The 16,150-nt window shown below is 39.5% G+C and overlaps 2 long non-coding RNA genes across 2 annotated transcripts; both read left to right on the forward strand.

The window, feature by feature from the left end:
- The first annotated feature begins 418 nt into the window (after positions 1 to 418).
- Positions 419 to 2,271, forward strand: LOC147509887 (uncharacterized). Its single transcript, XR_015216668.1, has 3 exons — positions 419 to 939; positions 1,035 to 1,103; positions 1,202 to 2,271. It is a non-coding gene; the product is annotated as an uncharacterized LOC147509887 (long non-coding RNA).
- A 7,732-nt stretch (positions 2,272 to 10,003) lies between these two features.
- Positions 10,004 to 13,031, forward strand: LOC147509888 (uncharacterized). The gene is made up of 4 exons (XR_015216669.1): positions 10,004 to 10,204; positions 10,272 to 10,326; positions 11,145 to 11,242; positions 11,513 to 13,031. It is a non-coding gene; the product is annotated as an uncharacterized LOC147509888 (long non-coding RNA).
- The last annotated feature ends 3,119 nt before the right edge of the window (positions 13,032 to 16,150 follow it).

Raw genomic sequence — 16,150 nt, forward strand, 5'->3', positions numbered from 1 at the left:
TAGCGACCGTGAGACTGGAAGATCGAGGGGATTTGGATTTGTCACGTTCTCGAGTGAGCAAGCAATGAGGACGTTTTTGGGTCTGGAAGCGAAGAGTCCTAGGGTTTTTAATAGTAAGGAGGTCATGTATGAGGACGTTAGAGCTGTTGCTGAGGGTATGTTTGTTTTATTATTTTTTAGATTTTTATTATTTTGTGTCATATATGATTATTATAATTGTATGATTGAAGCAATTGTTATTCTAAATTTTGGGTCTAGGATAATTGACTGCTAGTTATTCATTGGTGATTGTTATGATTATTGGAGACTTGAACAAGGTTAACTATGTGTTGATATTTTACGCATTTTGACTAGTTAATAGGATAATGAAATGATATGGTGAACAAGTAAATAATATAACAATAGAATCATTTGTGCGTGTGTGGGTGGGGGTGAGATTTTGCAAGAAAGTAGACGCCAAAGTGTGCAAGGAAGTTCTGATAGTGGAAATGAGTTGAAATGCTTGGTGTATATGGAGTTATAGACTATAGTGTACGGATTAAATCGGTTTAAGTGCATTTGATACCCCATGGGTTGGCAAAGAGACCTGGGTACCCATTACTAGTTAGTAAGTTAGTAAAAAATAATTGCTCTATTGGGCGGGAAAAATAAGTCGATTCTACTTGCATTATTAACAAGCAGCAGCACCACAGATTGGTTGCTTCAGATCTGGTCTTTCTTTCTTCTTTTTCAAAGAGCGGAAGAAGAAGAAAGTGTAGATTGAGTGATATCCGAAGAAAAAAAAGTAGCTGCCATGTACGGATGCGACCCTTGGGAAGGCCCATTGGAGATCAACGCGGCGGATTCTGCCACCGACGATGACCGGAGCCGCAATCTGCAGGATTTCGACAAGGTCGCACTATCTCGGCCTCTGGATGATATACGTATCTTGTATTACTAGTATGTATGATACTGGCTGTTCACTGTTTAATATAGAAAAGAGTTTTCATTATGATCATGATGGTGGTTGTTAACTATTTGATTATGTTGTTTAGACTTTGAAAGAATTCATCGGTTTTGCGGAAAGAGAAGTGACTTCCTTAACGTCGTTGTATGCTGGAGTGGTATGTCAGTTGACACTCGACTTTCTTCTTAATTATACACCTAGTGCTTTTCTAGTCTTTCTAATGTTTCTCTTTCATGATGTTTGGCTGGTGGATAGGGTAGAAATGCAGATGCGCTTGCTTTATATTTTGGTGAAGACCCTGCCCGCTGCCATTCGAACAAGGTAACTTTTGGTTATTGCAACTCAGAATTTCTTGAATTCCATTAATGTGTCATACTTAAATCCTTAATTTAATAAAAGATATGAATTAGTACTTCATCTGGGTTATTTTTGGAGACTCCTGAAAAGTCCTATTTCTGGCTACCACGAAGAGCAGAACATATTGGTCTAAGTATTCTACAGAGAAATAAGATTTTAAACCATGAAAAAGGGGATTGGTTTGGGCTCTATCTTAAATTGGGGTGAACAAGATATTATACAATAGAGTTTATGAAGTAATGCTTAAAATCTAACATAGAGTAATGTTTTCTGTGTCATGCTTTATGTCAAGATTTTGAAGGTGGTGATTTGATAAACCAAAACATAACCTTAGAGCATCTTTAGGAGAGCTATAAAAAAAACACCAAAATTTTGAACCAAAAAAACACCAAAACTAAAAAAATACCAAGCAACTTTAGGAGCAACATCAAAATTTCACCAAGCAACTACACAACTTTGCCAAAACCACGCCATATAGCCCACACGGTTTTGCCAAAACCGCGCCACTAAAGCCCAACTAACAGGCCCAAGCCTACACGATTTTCAGAAAACCACGCGGTGTTCAGAACACCGTGTGCTACTTCTATATAAACAACTCCAAAGCCGCGCGATTCAGTCACTTTCACCTCTTCCCATAATTATAAAACCCTCTCCTTAGTTAAAAAAAACAAAAGCCTACCTAAACTCTTGAAATTTTATATGGATCCTTTTGAACCTTTCGACGGTGATAATTGGCAGTACACACATGACATTGGCGATGGGAGAGAAGCACCCGAGGAAGTACAATACGGTGGGGGAGAAGATAGTGGGGGAGAATAACCCGAGGATGTCGCGCCGACTGATAGACATCCGTATGTTCTGGAGTATCAGATGAACGACTTCGATTGGCAATTTGCACCTGGAGAAGCACTTGATATGGAAGTTGTGTCTTCTACACGTGATACAAAACATGTGTCGAGTGTAGTGGCTAATACTCAGGTAATTAATTAGTTTTGATTAAATATTTTGAATATTAATTAGTTAAGTTAGACCAATTAATTATTTATCTTATACACATTTTTTTTTTTCATAATATCAGCATGTTATTGACTACCGAGTTAGATCGGCTTTACATGGTGTTAGAGAGTGGTGGAAGGTTATTAAGAGTTTGGATAAGTTTGTACATATTAGAGATAATATTTTGTATACACCTTTGGGTCTTTTGGTTGATGTAGATTATGAGAAGGCTGATTGGGAAGTGGTCATAGTTTTAGTAGAAAGATGGCAGAGTAGAACTCATACATTTCATTTCCCTTGTGCGGAGTTAAGGTCCACACCACTAGACTTCACTATGATTTCTGGGTTGAGTATCGGTATAGGCCAACCGATACCTTTCAATACAAATTATGAGAATATGGATAGTATGCTTATGAGTTTTCCCCGTTTGGGTGCGGATGCTAATGATTCTTCTAGTATTAAGCTATCTCATATTAAGACTACATATATGGACCCCTCTTAGATCCTGATACACGAGCGGAGTTAGCTTTGACTGTTCTATCTGGTAGTGAGGGTGCTGATATATATGTTAGGGCTTTTTTGATGTTTTTTATTGGGCATCTTCTATTTCCCAATGGTCATTCTACAGTACGACTGGGATATTATGCATATGTATCTGATTTGCATGCTATGAGAGATTATGATCTGGATAGCTCAGTATATGCCACATTGATAACGGTGTTAGATAAAGCTTCACAGACATTCGAAAGTAGAAGTCCTCAGATTGTAGGATTCACAGGACTTTTAGAGATTTGGTTTTATGAGTACTTTCGAACTCTTTGTCCTAACATAGACATGATTGCTAATACTTGCCTTAGATTTGGTAGTTGGTCGGGCCTCACTTGACTCGTAACAGGGGGCAGATTAGAAATAATGTCTGTATGGCTCGTGCTCAGATTGATATTAGATCATTGTCATCTATTGAGTGGAGACCTTGGCGTTTGTCTACTGTCTTTGACGATCCAGTTGTGCAGCATGCTTGTGTGTTGTCACGTCACAGGGTTGTTTTTGCCGCATGTGACTGTATGGTTTGGTACTGTGGCGATAGATGTTGGAGGCAGATGACTGGACGTTATGGAGTTCCATGTGCTCCCATGCCAGATGTTAGTGATGCAAAGTCGTGGGATAGAACTCAAGTTCATGAAGTTCATGCCAGTGGTGGTCCTTGGCCAGATGCGTCTTCTTTTGTTGTTGAGCAGAGCAGACTGCTGATCAGTATTATAGATGGTGGAACCGTGTCTCCCTAGGTCCGTTGTTGCCCCATATTGGTCGGCTAGCAACTTCGAGTTTGTGGGCCTGGAAGGGATGAGACGTGAGCTACGTATTCCTCATCCGCCACAGCCTGTTTACAACCCACGACCTCTGAATGCATATCATCCCTCTCGCGGTAATGCGCGGTAATCCTCAGATGTTTGCCGTGTGTGGACCTGATGGGGAGACTACTTACATTTCCATTCCTGAGGTGCCTCGTGCTCGTTGCCATGAGTTAGAGCCGCAGATTGATCAGTATACCACGGTGAGTTTAGTTATTTTATTTTTCTTATTAATTATATATATAATATGTACTCACAATGTATTTTCTTGGATTTTCAGGCTGAGATTCGGGAAAGATATGAGAACCATATTTCTATGTTTAATGGGATGAGGACTGCCGTGTATCATTATAGCCAAGAAAGGGAGGAGGCATATTCTTAGACATATCAGCAATCCCAACGTGCATATGACGAGACTCGAAAAGCGTACGAAGATATTCAGCAGTTGTACACGCAACAACATCTGAGATATGAGGAATTTCAGGCTGAGGTAGTTAACCTTCGTGCAGACAGAGAAGATCTTGATTCTCAGGTTAAGAACTTAGAGAAGCAGTTTAGGAATATCCAAATAGAGAGAGGAGAGGGATCGAGTGGTAAGGGGCGTAAGAAGAGAGCTAAATAAATTTGATGTAATATGATATGTTTTGGATCATTTTGAATATTATTTGATTATATCATAATCATAGATTTTGGACTGCATAATTATAATCATAATCATAGGTTTTTAATTTCTTTAATTGCACAATTATTAATTTCTTAACTTCTATGCAAAACTCATAATTTTTCAAGTTCTATGCACCACAGTTCTAATTTTCATAAAAAGTGCACGCGGTTTTGCCAACACCGCCGCGCCCATAGAAGCCCAAGCCCACGCGGTTTTGCCAACACCGCGCCCATAGAAGCCCAAACCCACGCAGTTTTGCCAAAACCGCGCCATAGAAGCCCATTTAGCAGCCCTTCCCAAGCCCACGCGGTGTTGGGAAAACCGCGTGAGTGATTTGATACAGCATCAAACGTGGAACCAAATATTGGCCCATTTGGTGTTTGGTTTGGTGTTTTTTTTGTGTTTTCATCAACATGTACCTCTCTTGAAGTTGAAAAAACACCAAATTGTTGGAAATTTGGTGTTTGGTGCTAGGTTGATATTACTCTAAAGATGATATTAAATCTACACTGTTTCTTTCAAATAAGTTTAGGATAAAAAACTGCTCAAACCCATTATCTTCTTTTCTTTGTATCTTCTGCTGGTCAAGAGATTGAATTAAAAGGCTATGAAATTGTTAGAAGGTAACAACATAGCCTTCTACTTGTCTTCTCAATGCGTGACCCTTATTTTTCGTTTCAAACTTCATTCAACTACAATGAGAAGAAAATGCGTTTTTCAAACCGTTTGAAAAGTCCGAATCCCGGAAGGGAAGTTCACACAAATTTGATATACACCAAACGACACTAATAGTTTTAGTGTAGGAGCTTCAATCCTATATTAATGACTGGAATACACTAAATAATTGAGAAGAATATACTCCCTTGAGCACATGCCAAGGCCTCTAATGATATATGTAATAAACATGAGCTAATTTATAGTGGGAAAATTTCAATTTGCCAGTGTTTGTTTGAAAAAATTTCTAGTGGGAAAATATTATATTTGCCAGTTTTGCCCGTATTTGTTTACATAGTTTTTTTCCCATGACAAATAATATTTCAACTTTTGGGAAATATATATTTTTTAGTTTTCAAACTCAATGAAATATAAAAAAAACAAAAAATAAAATGCAAAATACAAAATACAAAATACAAAATAAATAAAATTAAAGACAATACAACCCAACATTAATAGTACTCATAGGGTGTGTTTGTTTACTGGCAAACCTGTAGTGGGAAAATATTAGATTTGACAGTGTTTTCCCACTAGAGTTTTGCCAGGCTAATTTATAGTGGGAAAATTTCAATTTGCTAGTGTTTGTTTGAAAAAATTTCTAGTGGGAAAATATTAGATTTGCTAGTTTTGCCCGTGTTTGTTTACATAGTTTTTTTCCCATGACAAATAATATTTCAACTTTTGGGAAATATATATTTTTTAGTTTTCAAACTCAATGAAATATAAAAAAAAAAAAAAAAAATACAAAATACAAAATACAAAATACAAAATACAAAATAAATAAAATTAAAGACAATACAACCCAACATTAATAGTACCCATAGTATTTCTTCTCAAACTTGGTCCAAATGCCGTTACAAATACTAGTAAGAACATAGAAAAGTTAATCTGATTAAAAAGTTACAAATAAAAAATAAAAAATGCAGCATGCAAGTCAACAGATATTACAAGTGTTAAGTAGGTACAAACAATCACAATCACAATCATAGTCACAGTCACAGTCACATCTTCACACACATATCAAGCAACACAGCAGGCAACATCAGCACAACAACAACATCAAAGACAAGCACAGCAGCAGCATCACCCAACAACACCGAGCAGCAACAGCAGGCAGTCACCACCACACCACTAGTCCAGCACACTCAATACACACATCACCAGTCCAACACACACACACACACACACACATGCAGCAGCAGCACCACCACCACCACAAATTCTACAGTTTAATTTGAGATATTAGCATAATATAAACAAAAAAGGATGCATTGGTGCTAGCAAGAATTCTAGCAAGGATAGTTTTCAGTATGTCTTATAGGAAGTGTTTAGGTGCGGAACAGACTCAAAGCTACTAGAAAAAGTAGTGCAATAAAAATTGGTGTTTAATCCAAATGAAAATGGTAAGTGCGTAAACAATTTTCTTTTTCAGCGAGTCTACCACAAATCCAAGGTGCATACCTGATGTATTTAGGCGAAGCTAATAAACTCTCAGAAACTGCAGTTAGCTTCTACCACTTGAGGTGCCCATATTATGGTTCTTGATATTCAGATTGCTTTTTCTCCAACATTAGATCCTGCTTTTGGTATTCATACTTAAATAATTGTGTGCGCTCCTCATCCAGTTGCAATATTCATCTAGAGTTCCAGAGGGATGGGCAAGTTTCCATCTTAACAATCTTTGCTGTTTCCATTCCTCTACTTGCTTCCCACCCCGCTTAAGTTGCAGAATGCGAATGACTGCAGTTTTTCATTAAAGATACAAAATGTTGGACTGTCAGCATTATCCATAGTTCCATAGTTCAAGCGTTTAATGTTAGGTGATTATAATAAATTCACAATGCTTATAGTTGCACTGTTCATATAGTGCACACATAGATGCCTTCATTGGTGAGCCTAAAGTTGCTAAGCCTGATTCCAAATGCATAATTATTGCAGGGTTGCGTACTAAGAGATGACACTAGCATTGCACTTTTACTAATATTGCTAGTCCTAATACTGTAGAATTCAAATATTTGAAATGGTTTTCAGCTCTTAAAAGGGGATTTGGAGTGAATATAGGCCAAGTTCTTACAACTCTAAATAACAATCTGAAGGCAAAGAATGTAGCAGGACCATGAATATGTAATGATGCATACAACTTACTTACCATTGGTGATGCATTGTTATCATTGTTACCATACAATATCCATCAACGAAATAGTTCAACAAAATCTATAAGCCTTGTTCAACATACACTATTTTCAGTAAAATCAAAATCAAAATTAAAACCAAACCAAACCAAACCAAATAATACCAATTACAGTGAGAACGAAATCAAAATCAAAAACGAAATCAAAACCCCAAAAAAGAAATCAAACCCAAAATCATACCTGATGGCAGCGAGATGGCGAGAGCTAGAGATGACGTGGAAGAAATATCTGAAGCTGCAGTATGGGCAGAGTTAAAATAGCTGTATAATCAGAAACGAGAAATATGCAAAGATCCGGAACATTTGCTTTCAGTCCGGGGAAAAGAAAACTTCAAGATCTTTGTCATTTCGGATTCAATCTGAAACACATTATTAGAGTAAACATACATGCTTTACAAATTTTAAGACAAAACTACAGATTTTATATGCTATGAACATGAAAAGTATCTAGAATCCTTTAAATGTAAAACTAACTCTTTTATCACATAGCACACTACACACACTACACACACACACACATGATTGTATTCCAAACTTGCATCTTAACCCAAAGACGACCCTAATTACAAAGAAGTGCTAGCTAAAACAAACTACACACACACAAAGAACACACACACACTACCCACACACACGCACCGCCAAAGACACACACACACTAAATCAGCACCACAACAGCGCAAAGAGAGACCGAGAGTTTGAGAGAGAAAGAGAGACCCATAGTTTGAAAGAGAAAGAGAAAAGAGAGATGAGAGATGAGAGATGAGAGCGAGAGAGAATACGTGAGAAGAGAGCGAGTTGATCGAGGGAGAGAGGCAGCCAGTGAGAAAGAGAGAAGAGAGATCGAGAGGGAGAGGTGTTTTTATTTTCTCTATCTAGTAGGAAAATAACGGGTGACTAATTCAACTTTGGGGGGAGGTGTTTTCTATTTTCCCACTTCTAGTGGGATAATTTGATTTGCCGACTAATTCCAAATAGTGTTTGCCAGGGCCCTTAAATACACCCAAACACTGGCAAATGGTGCTTCTAGTGGGAAAATACAATTAGCCACCCCCATTTGCCAGTTAACAAACACACCCTAATATGCTAAATAGACACATGCTTCTGTGCAAAATAGGATACAGATAAACTAATCAATTAGAGTCAAGTACCTTTCACAGAAAAGATATTCCATCTTCAAAATATTAAAGTCTTAAGTTCTTAACACTGAATCAGAGCATCTTTTTTTTTTTTGATAAACTGTCCTGATTTTATTAATTTTTATGTAAATTCTTACAATCATAACAATTAACATCAACCTGAAAACAAGAAAAGAAAACTGAAATTAAAACAGTTGAAACCAACAGAAGCTGTAAATATATGGTAGTCTCGACATAGACTCCACCAGCTCCAAGCAACCACCGGTGACACCCCGACCACATTGGAAACCCCATCCTTTTCTCTGGGTCAGCTTCATAGTTGCTCCTTCTTCCACCGTGTTGGATCTCCCATGGTGACGACTCACGAGTCATCAGGTCGTACATCATAATACTCCACAACAACAAAGTCAGATTAGCAATTCCAAACTAGAATGCCCCACCAAAGGCCCAACTAGTGAGCGGTGGCCTGACCAAGAACCCCAAACCAGCAATCCGGAGAGGGGATAGAAAATGGGAGAGAGCCATGGCTTTAAACAAACAAATCATAGTACCAAACCAGAAATCCGAACATAAAAGGTTGAACCCATGGCCTTGACGTCGATAAAGAGATGTTGGACCAAGTAAAGCCAAATTGAAACTACCACAACCAGCTGCATCCCAAAAACCAACTAAACCCAACTTATTTAAAGTCTTGAGATAGTATAAGATCTGCAAAATGTGGGAAGCTGGCTACGTCAAAGGAGACAACCCCAAAACCCACCTCCAGATCCACCGAAGATGGAGACCAACGTTGGCCAATATAAACATTCCTACATACCAACAGAAAGGAGGAAGCTTTTTTTTCTTTTTTTTCTTCTTCATCACTTCCAATTAGTAGATCTACTGGAATCAAAGAGTTTTGGGTTGTGGAGGCTGGAAATGGTAAGGTTTAGATTGTGGTAAACTAATTAATTTGGGTAGCTCTAGGTGGAGAGGAGAGTTTAAAGGAGAAAGGGGAAGGGGAAGTGGAGAGGTCTGTTGTTCCCCGCAGGAAGGGTATCTCTACTCCCTCAAGCTTGAGGGAGATCGAGAGCGGAGGCCATTGAACAAAGTATTGAAAAGGTAAGTGAATCAGAGCATCTTCAAAGACTTGTTTTTGGTGTCTTCGTCTTTGGCCTTGTCATACCCAATGGACCACTTGGAACAAAGTTATTATCTTTTTAATTAGCTATATTTAAACAATTAGACAATTAGTTATATGGTTATTTGAATTGCCTGAAATTCTTTAACAAACAAAGTTCTTTAGCGCGGAAATCTTTTAAAACTAATTCTTCAGCAGTTCAAAACCCATTTTCAATTCATGCTTAACCGTGTGTTAATAAGTGCCACATGTCAAAACTACTAAGTACGAACCGTGTGGTAAATAATTGCCACGTGCAAATATTAGTTGCTTCGGAGTAACGCAATTTGGGCCACGTGAGAACTATACTAGCTTAAGAAAAATGGCTAAATTTAAACCTAGTCCTTTGCTTAGGAGTAACACTGAGTAAAATATTAGTCGGCTTACAATAAACGCAAAGTCCAACCCTTATGGGTCTATAAAACAAGGTCCAAAGCCCAGTCCTTAGATACAACACCATCCGTTAGTTCCAGAAAGAAGATCAACGGTCTAGATGCCTTTGATCAAATTTCATTCCACGATCCTAGTAGTTCGCAGTTGGTACCAACGATACTTCTGTAAGCCTCATAACTAATTTCAGTTTTCATGTTTTTAGGGTTTGTTAGTTGTTTATTTAAGTGTTTCCTCCATTTTTTTTTGTGTTGATTACAATGCAGTTCGGCTCCCATGTTGGCTGAATAATTCGTAAGGTTCGTTGTTTTCAAATTTCTATATGTTTTGCCTACACTTTGATGATAATCTAAATGTTAATATCAGGCTTAGCTTTATCAACATCTTCCTATGGAATAGTGGGTTTTCCTTGCTCATGGAGGTATAGTGTTTTAATCATTGTCTTTTGGCTATGCGTAATGCCAGAATAGTGTCTGTAACATAACGTTCTGTGTGGAATACTAGAATGGAGTGGTCATATTTATCTTCGACCTACCTCATTACTGTTAAAAGGCTTGTTGTAGACATTTATATCAATCATACCACATCATGAAATAATTTCTATACATCTTTTATGCATTTTGTCTTGAGGTAGGGAACTCATGTTTTTTTTTTTTTTTTTTTTTTTGATTTGTGATTGCCATGTGAAGCTAATGTAGAAAGCTGGCATCTTAATGTAAGAAGCCATTCTTTCTTTTCTTTTTTTCTTTGTCGTGACCCTCTGTATCATTTTAACTGATAGGGTATTTGCAGTTGATGCCGCTACTTCTGCAATTCTTGTAATTGTCAGTTTCGAAGCTACAACTGCTTCAAGTCCTTGTGGCAATCGACCCTAGATGTGGCACAAAATCCACTAAATGAAAATTTTCGCTGAATGTGGATAAAGTTGGTGTTCTTGACACATACACTATAAAAGATGATCCCTCCGATAAAAATTTCGATTTGGATCATCTACATTGATCTTAAAATCTGCATCATGAGCATGTATATCGATGCTTGTTAATTTCATCAATCTAAAGTAATAAACATGTATAATTTTTGCAGGTTTTAGTTGTTTCATGGTTGAATTAGTAGAAAACGAAGTTGTTGATGAATATGTATCATACTCAAAGATACTAAAGTGGTTCTTCTCATATATATATATATCTAGGCTTTTTTGTTTATATAGTTTACTTGACAAACTATTGTTATGATCTTCAGGTATCTCTTTTGATTGGAGTGATGTTCGGAGCATGAAAAACAAGCTTCAGAGATTGTTTGAATAAGGAGGTCATACTGTCATATTTGTCAACTAAGATGTATGTATAGGGTTTTGATTAGTTTAGCTACTTTTTCTTACTTCTTTCAAATATGAACAATTCGCTTGGTGTTGAAGCTAAGTACAAAATGGAATTAATTTAAGGTGTGATTTTGAGGTACTGAACAAATAATCCGCCATACTATAATGTATTGCTTTAATGTTGGAATTTTCCCTACATCTTTTGGCACTGTCTATGGGGACAAAAGCAAGTAAATATTCATTTCAAACGATTGATTTATTCTAAAAACTCTTACTGTTGTGATGGCAGGAGCAAAGAAAACAAAGGGTGACGCTACCACGCGCAGCGTCGCTATTAGAGAAGAAGTGCACGAGATGCCTGAAAGGGGGTGAGAATGTCGGTCGCCAAGATGTGAATGATCCCCTCAAGGACCTATGACTAGCACCGATGAACCAGTTGTTCCCGGAGTAGGTCCCAGGAATAATGCTCAGGAAAAACGTCAAAATGCCGAGAATGATGCCCTCACCAACCCAGAGTCTGTTCAGGCGAGACAGGCGGTGCAGGCTCTGGAACAGCAAAGGAGCAACCTTAAGCGAGAATTACAACTACTCAAGCACTTATATCAGTCCAACACAGGGAAGGAGCCACTCATCGATCTCGATGATGACGACCTTTCAGAAGGAGGTCGTGCTAGGAACCCAAGGCGTAGGGACCCAATTCGGCGCGAGCTATTTGAGTCAGAATGCAGCAACTCAGATGAGAACTCAGGAACAGCCTCAGAGTCGGAGTCCACTGATTAGGATCGTGATGTCGACTCTCGACATCGAAAAGGAACTCGGAACAGGAAACTTTCTACCAAAGAAAGTGCATGGGAAACTGAGAAGAATGACTTGATCCGTCAGATGCATCAGATGACAAGCAAGGGGAGAAAAATGCAAGACTCCCTTGTTCAATCCGCCATAATGGAGGCAGGCAGATCTCCTTTTGCATTATAGGTGATGAGGAAGCCATATCCCCGTGGTTATAGACAACCGAAGTTCAGTGTCTTTAGTGGCAAGTCAGATCCGATCGAACATGTATTCAGGTATCACACCACTATGGGATAATATGAGAGATATTACCATGTCATGTGTCAGGAGTTCAAAGTTTTCCTGTCTGGATCTACGCTCCAGTGGTACCACAGATTACCTGAGCGTCAGATTAAGTCCTCAGAAGAACTATTAAGGACCTTCATTGACAGGTACTCATGCAATAAGCAGCAGCCAAAACCGATCGATGCATTGTTCAACATCAAGAAAAAGGATGGAGAGGCATTGAGATCCTACATGCAATAGTTCATAGAAATCTCAATCCAAATAGAGTCTTGTGATGAACAGACTGCTATAATATCTTCCAAACAAGGGTTGGATGAAAACAACGCCTTATTCGGATCTCTCTCCAAGAAACCACTCAGCGATTTAGAGGAGCTCCTTGACAGGGTTGAAACTCATGCGGGGTGGGAAGATGATGTCCTGAACAGACGTCAAGAAGCGAAGAAGACTAGTCGGATAGTTCTTAGGGTTTCCCAAGAAGGGAATGAAAATTCTTCCCCTAAAAAATCTAAGAGATACTGTAATCGTGGTCTCAAAAGGGCGAATCCCCATCAAAAGGACGAATGCCCAAAGGGCAATACCAAAATGTAGCCAGTAGTGTAGATGGAGAACCACAGAAGAAGCCATGTGTGGAGGGAGCTGAAGAAGCTCTTCCCTAGATGGACAAAAATTTCGCCCCTTCGAACAAAATGTCATATGAGGTTCTGGACTCGATAAAAAATCAGAGTTACCTCAAATGGCCAGCTCCGCTAAAGCCAGGCTCCTTGTGTAACAGAGACCAAAGGACCTACTCCAAGTTCCATAAGAGTAAGGGTCACAGCACCATAGCTTGCAGGACCCTGAAAAATGAACTACAGGATCTGATTTAAATGAGGTATCTGAAACAGTTTGTGGCACACGAACAGGCGAATGCAGTACAGCTTGAGGAGATCACCACATCAATTCAGGATCCCCCAGGTACTGGACCATGCAATGGCCGACTCCAGATAAATATAATTTCTGGAAAAGCAAGAAAACGGAATGGACAGATCACTGAAAAGGGTGCGCGATATCAAATGCGCATCGCCAAGTAGATGAGGATCATGAACAGCGAGCTAACTACAGGAGCTCAGGTTAACCCAGTACCTCACAAAGATCCATTTATCCTCTTCACTGAGGCTGACTATTGCAGCATCCAGACCCCCCATGAAGATGTACTTGTTCTGACACCTCCTTTTGGAGATTATGATTTGCATCGCATATTGGTTGATCCAAGCAGCTCAGCAGATGTGTTATACTATGCCGCATCCAAGAAGTTGCATATTCCTGATTCTGAAATGGTCGCCACCAACTCCAACCTATATGGATTCAGTGGGGGAAAAGCTCTGACAGTTGGGGAGATCCAACTGCCCGTAGCTACCGGTCTAGTAACTTTCATCATAAACTTTGTTGTGGTAAAAGCTAACACACCCTATCATATGATCTTGGGCAAGACCTGGCTGCACAGACTACGAGCTCTTCCTAGCACCTATCAACAATGTCTGAAGTTCCCACATAACGGGATAATTGAGACAATCAGAAGGGATCAGGTGCCTGCCAAAGCATGGTATGCGCTGGCAATGAAGCAGTCCCCACTCCTTTCTGAACCAATAGAGGTGGGGCGACCCACCAAATAGCAATTACAGTTGGATCTACCTTTCTCGGACCTAGTCCCATGAGAGAGGGAGGATCCCCCCTCACTGGAGCTGTTAGAGGAAGTGGAAATTGTAGGTGGTAGCTCGCCAAAGACCACTTTCATCGGCACCTTGTTGAGTTCTGAAGAGCACCATGCTCTGATACAGTTCCTCCGAGAGCACAGAGATGTGTTTGCTTGGTTATTGGAAGAAATGCCAGGAATTGACCCCTACGTGGCATGCCACAAGTTCAATGTCTGCAGTGATGCAGTAGTAGTCAAGTAGAAATCGAGAAAGATAGGTGCTGACAGATCCAGGGCGGTAAAAGCTAAAGTTGAAAAACTAAAGGTAGCTAATTTTGTCAAGGAAATCAATTTTCCCACCTGAATTTCTAATATTTTCCCAGTAAGAAAGAAGAATGGGTCATGGAGAATCTGTAATTGACTTCATGGATCTGAACCGTGCATGTCCGAAAGACAGCTACCCTCTGCCACGAATTGACAAGTTGGTGGATGTGACGGCTGGACATGAACTGTTATCCTTCACAGATAGGTTGTCAAGCTACAACTAGATCCCTTTACATGAAGAAGACCACAAGCATGCTAGTTTCACAACCGAGGATGGCCTGTACTACTATTAGGTCATGCCATTCGGATTGAAAAATGTAGGAGCCACATACTAGCGTTTGGTAAACAAGATGTTTAAAGGATTAATAGGCGACATTGTGGAGGTGTATGTGGACAATCTCCTAATCAAGAGTCTAAAATAGGGAGATCATCTCTCCCACTTGAAACGTGCATTTGACATTCTTCGAGAATATCGCATGAAGCTCAACCCTGCGAAATGTGCTTTCGTTGTATCATCAGGAAAGTTTTTAGGGTACCTAGTTACTAAGAGAGGGATTGAGGTGAACCCATATCAGATCCAAGCGCTCATAGAAATGCCATCACCTAAAAACATGAAAGAGGTTCAAAAAGTTATAGGTAGGTTAGCAGCTCTGAACAGGTTCATCTCCAAGAGTTCAGATAAGTGCAAATCCTTCTTTCAGTTACTACGAAAGAACACCTCCTTCGCATGGACGGAAAAGTGCCAAAAGGTGTTCGATCAACTCAAAACATACCTGGGGGCACCGCCAATCCTTTCAAAGCATGTTGAGGGAGAAGTCCTAGGTCTTTATCTTTGTTCATCTAACTACGACATCAGTTATGTATTGATACGCGTGGATGAAAAGAATGTTGAAAAACTTGTCTATTTTTTGAGTCGGACGCTCCTACTAGCAGAAACAAGGTACCCTAAACTCGAATGAGTTGCTTTAGCACTTGTTTTTGCCACAGAGAAATTACGACCGTACTTCCAGTCCCACACCATCAGAGTGATCACAGTGTAATAATTGCGATCAGTTCTGGAATGACCAAACAGGTCAGGAAGGCTAGCTAAATGGTCTGTGCAACTATCAAAATATGATATTATTTATGTCCCCAGAATCTCAGAGAAAGGTCAGGCACTAGCAGAATTCTTAGGAGATTTCCTAATGACCTACATAGGGTCCGACTCAACCACCCCAGTTCCGATGATGACATCCTGCCTGAATCTCTAAACACCCATCCATAGCCATGGGAGTCGAGCTTCGGATAGCAGCTATTTGTGGATGGATCTTCATATGACAGAAGCACAAGAGTTGGAGTTGTGTTAGTTACTCCTGACAATATGCGGCTGGAGAAATCCATCTGATTAGGTTGGAATGCCTCTAACAATGAGGCAGAGTATGAGGCAACACTTGTTGGCCTCACAGTGGCCCTAGACTTGGGCCTAACACACCTCACAATTTTTAGTGACTCACAGCTAGTTGTGTTCCAAGTTGATGGAGAGTATAAGGCCAGGGGCGAACAAATGGTCAAATACCTGGAACTGGTAAGGGGTATTCAAGGAAAGTTTGAGAACATTCAGTTCTATTAGTTGCCTCGATCCGAAAATCGACACACAGATGCTTTGGCATATGTTGCCTCGATGTTGGGCAATAGTGAGTCACGTTCCATCCCTATAGAGTTCTAGGAGAAATCTAGCATTCAGATCCCAGTTACAACAGTTTGTGTTGTTCCAGCCATTACTCCAAGTTGGATGGATCCATATAAGTCCTACTTTAAAGACTGGACACTCCCTGAGGATAAAATTGTAGCAAGGCGTTTGCTTGCAAAGATACAAAG

The sequence above is a fragment of the Coptis chinensis genome, chromosome 3 (assembly GCF_015680905.1).
Source record: "Coptis chinensis isolate HL-2020 chromosome 3, ASM1568090v1, whole genome shotgun sequence".
NCBI classification, from domain to species: Eukaryota; Viridiplantae; Streptophyta; class Magnoliopsida; order Ranunculales; family Ranunculaceae; genus Coptis; species Coptis chinensis.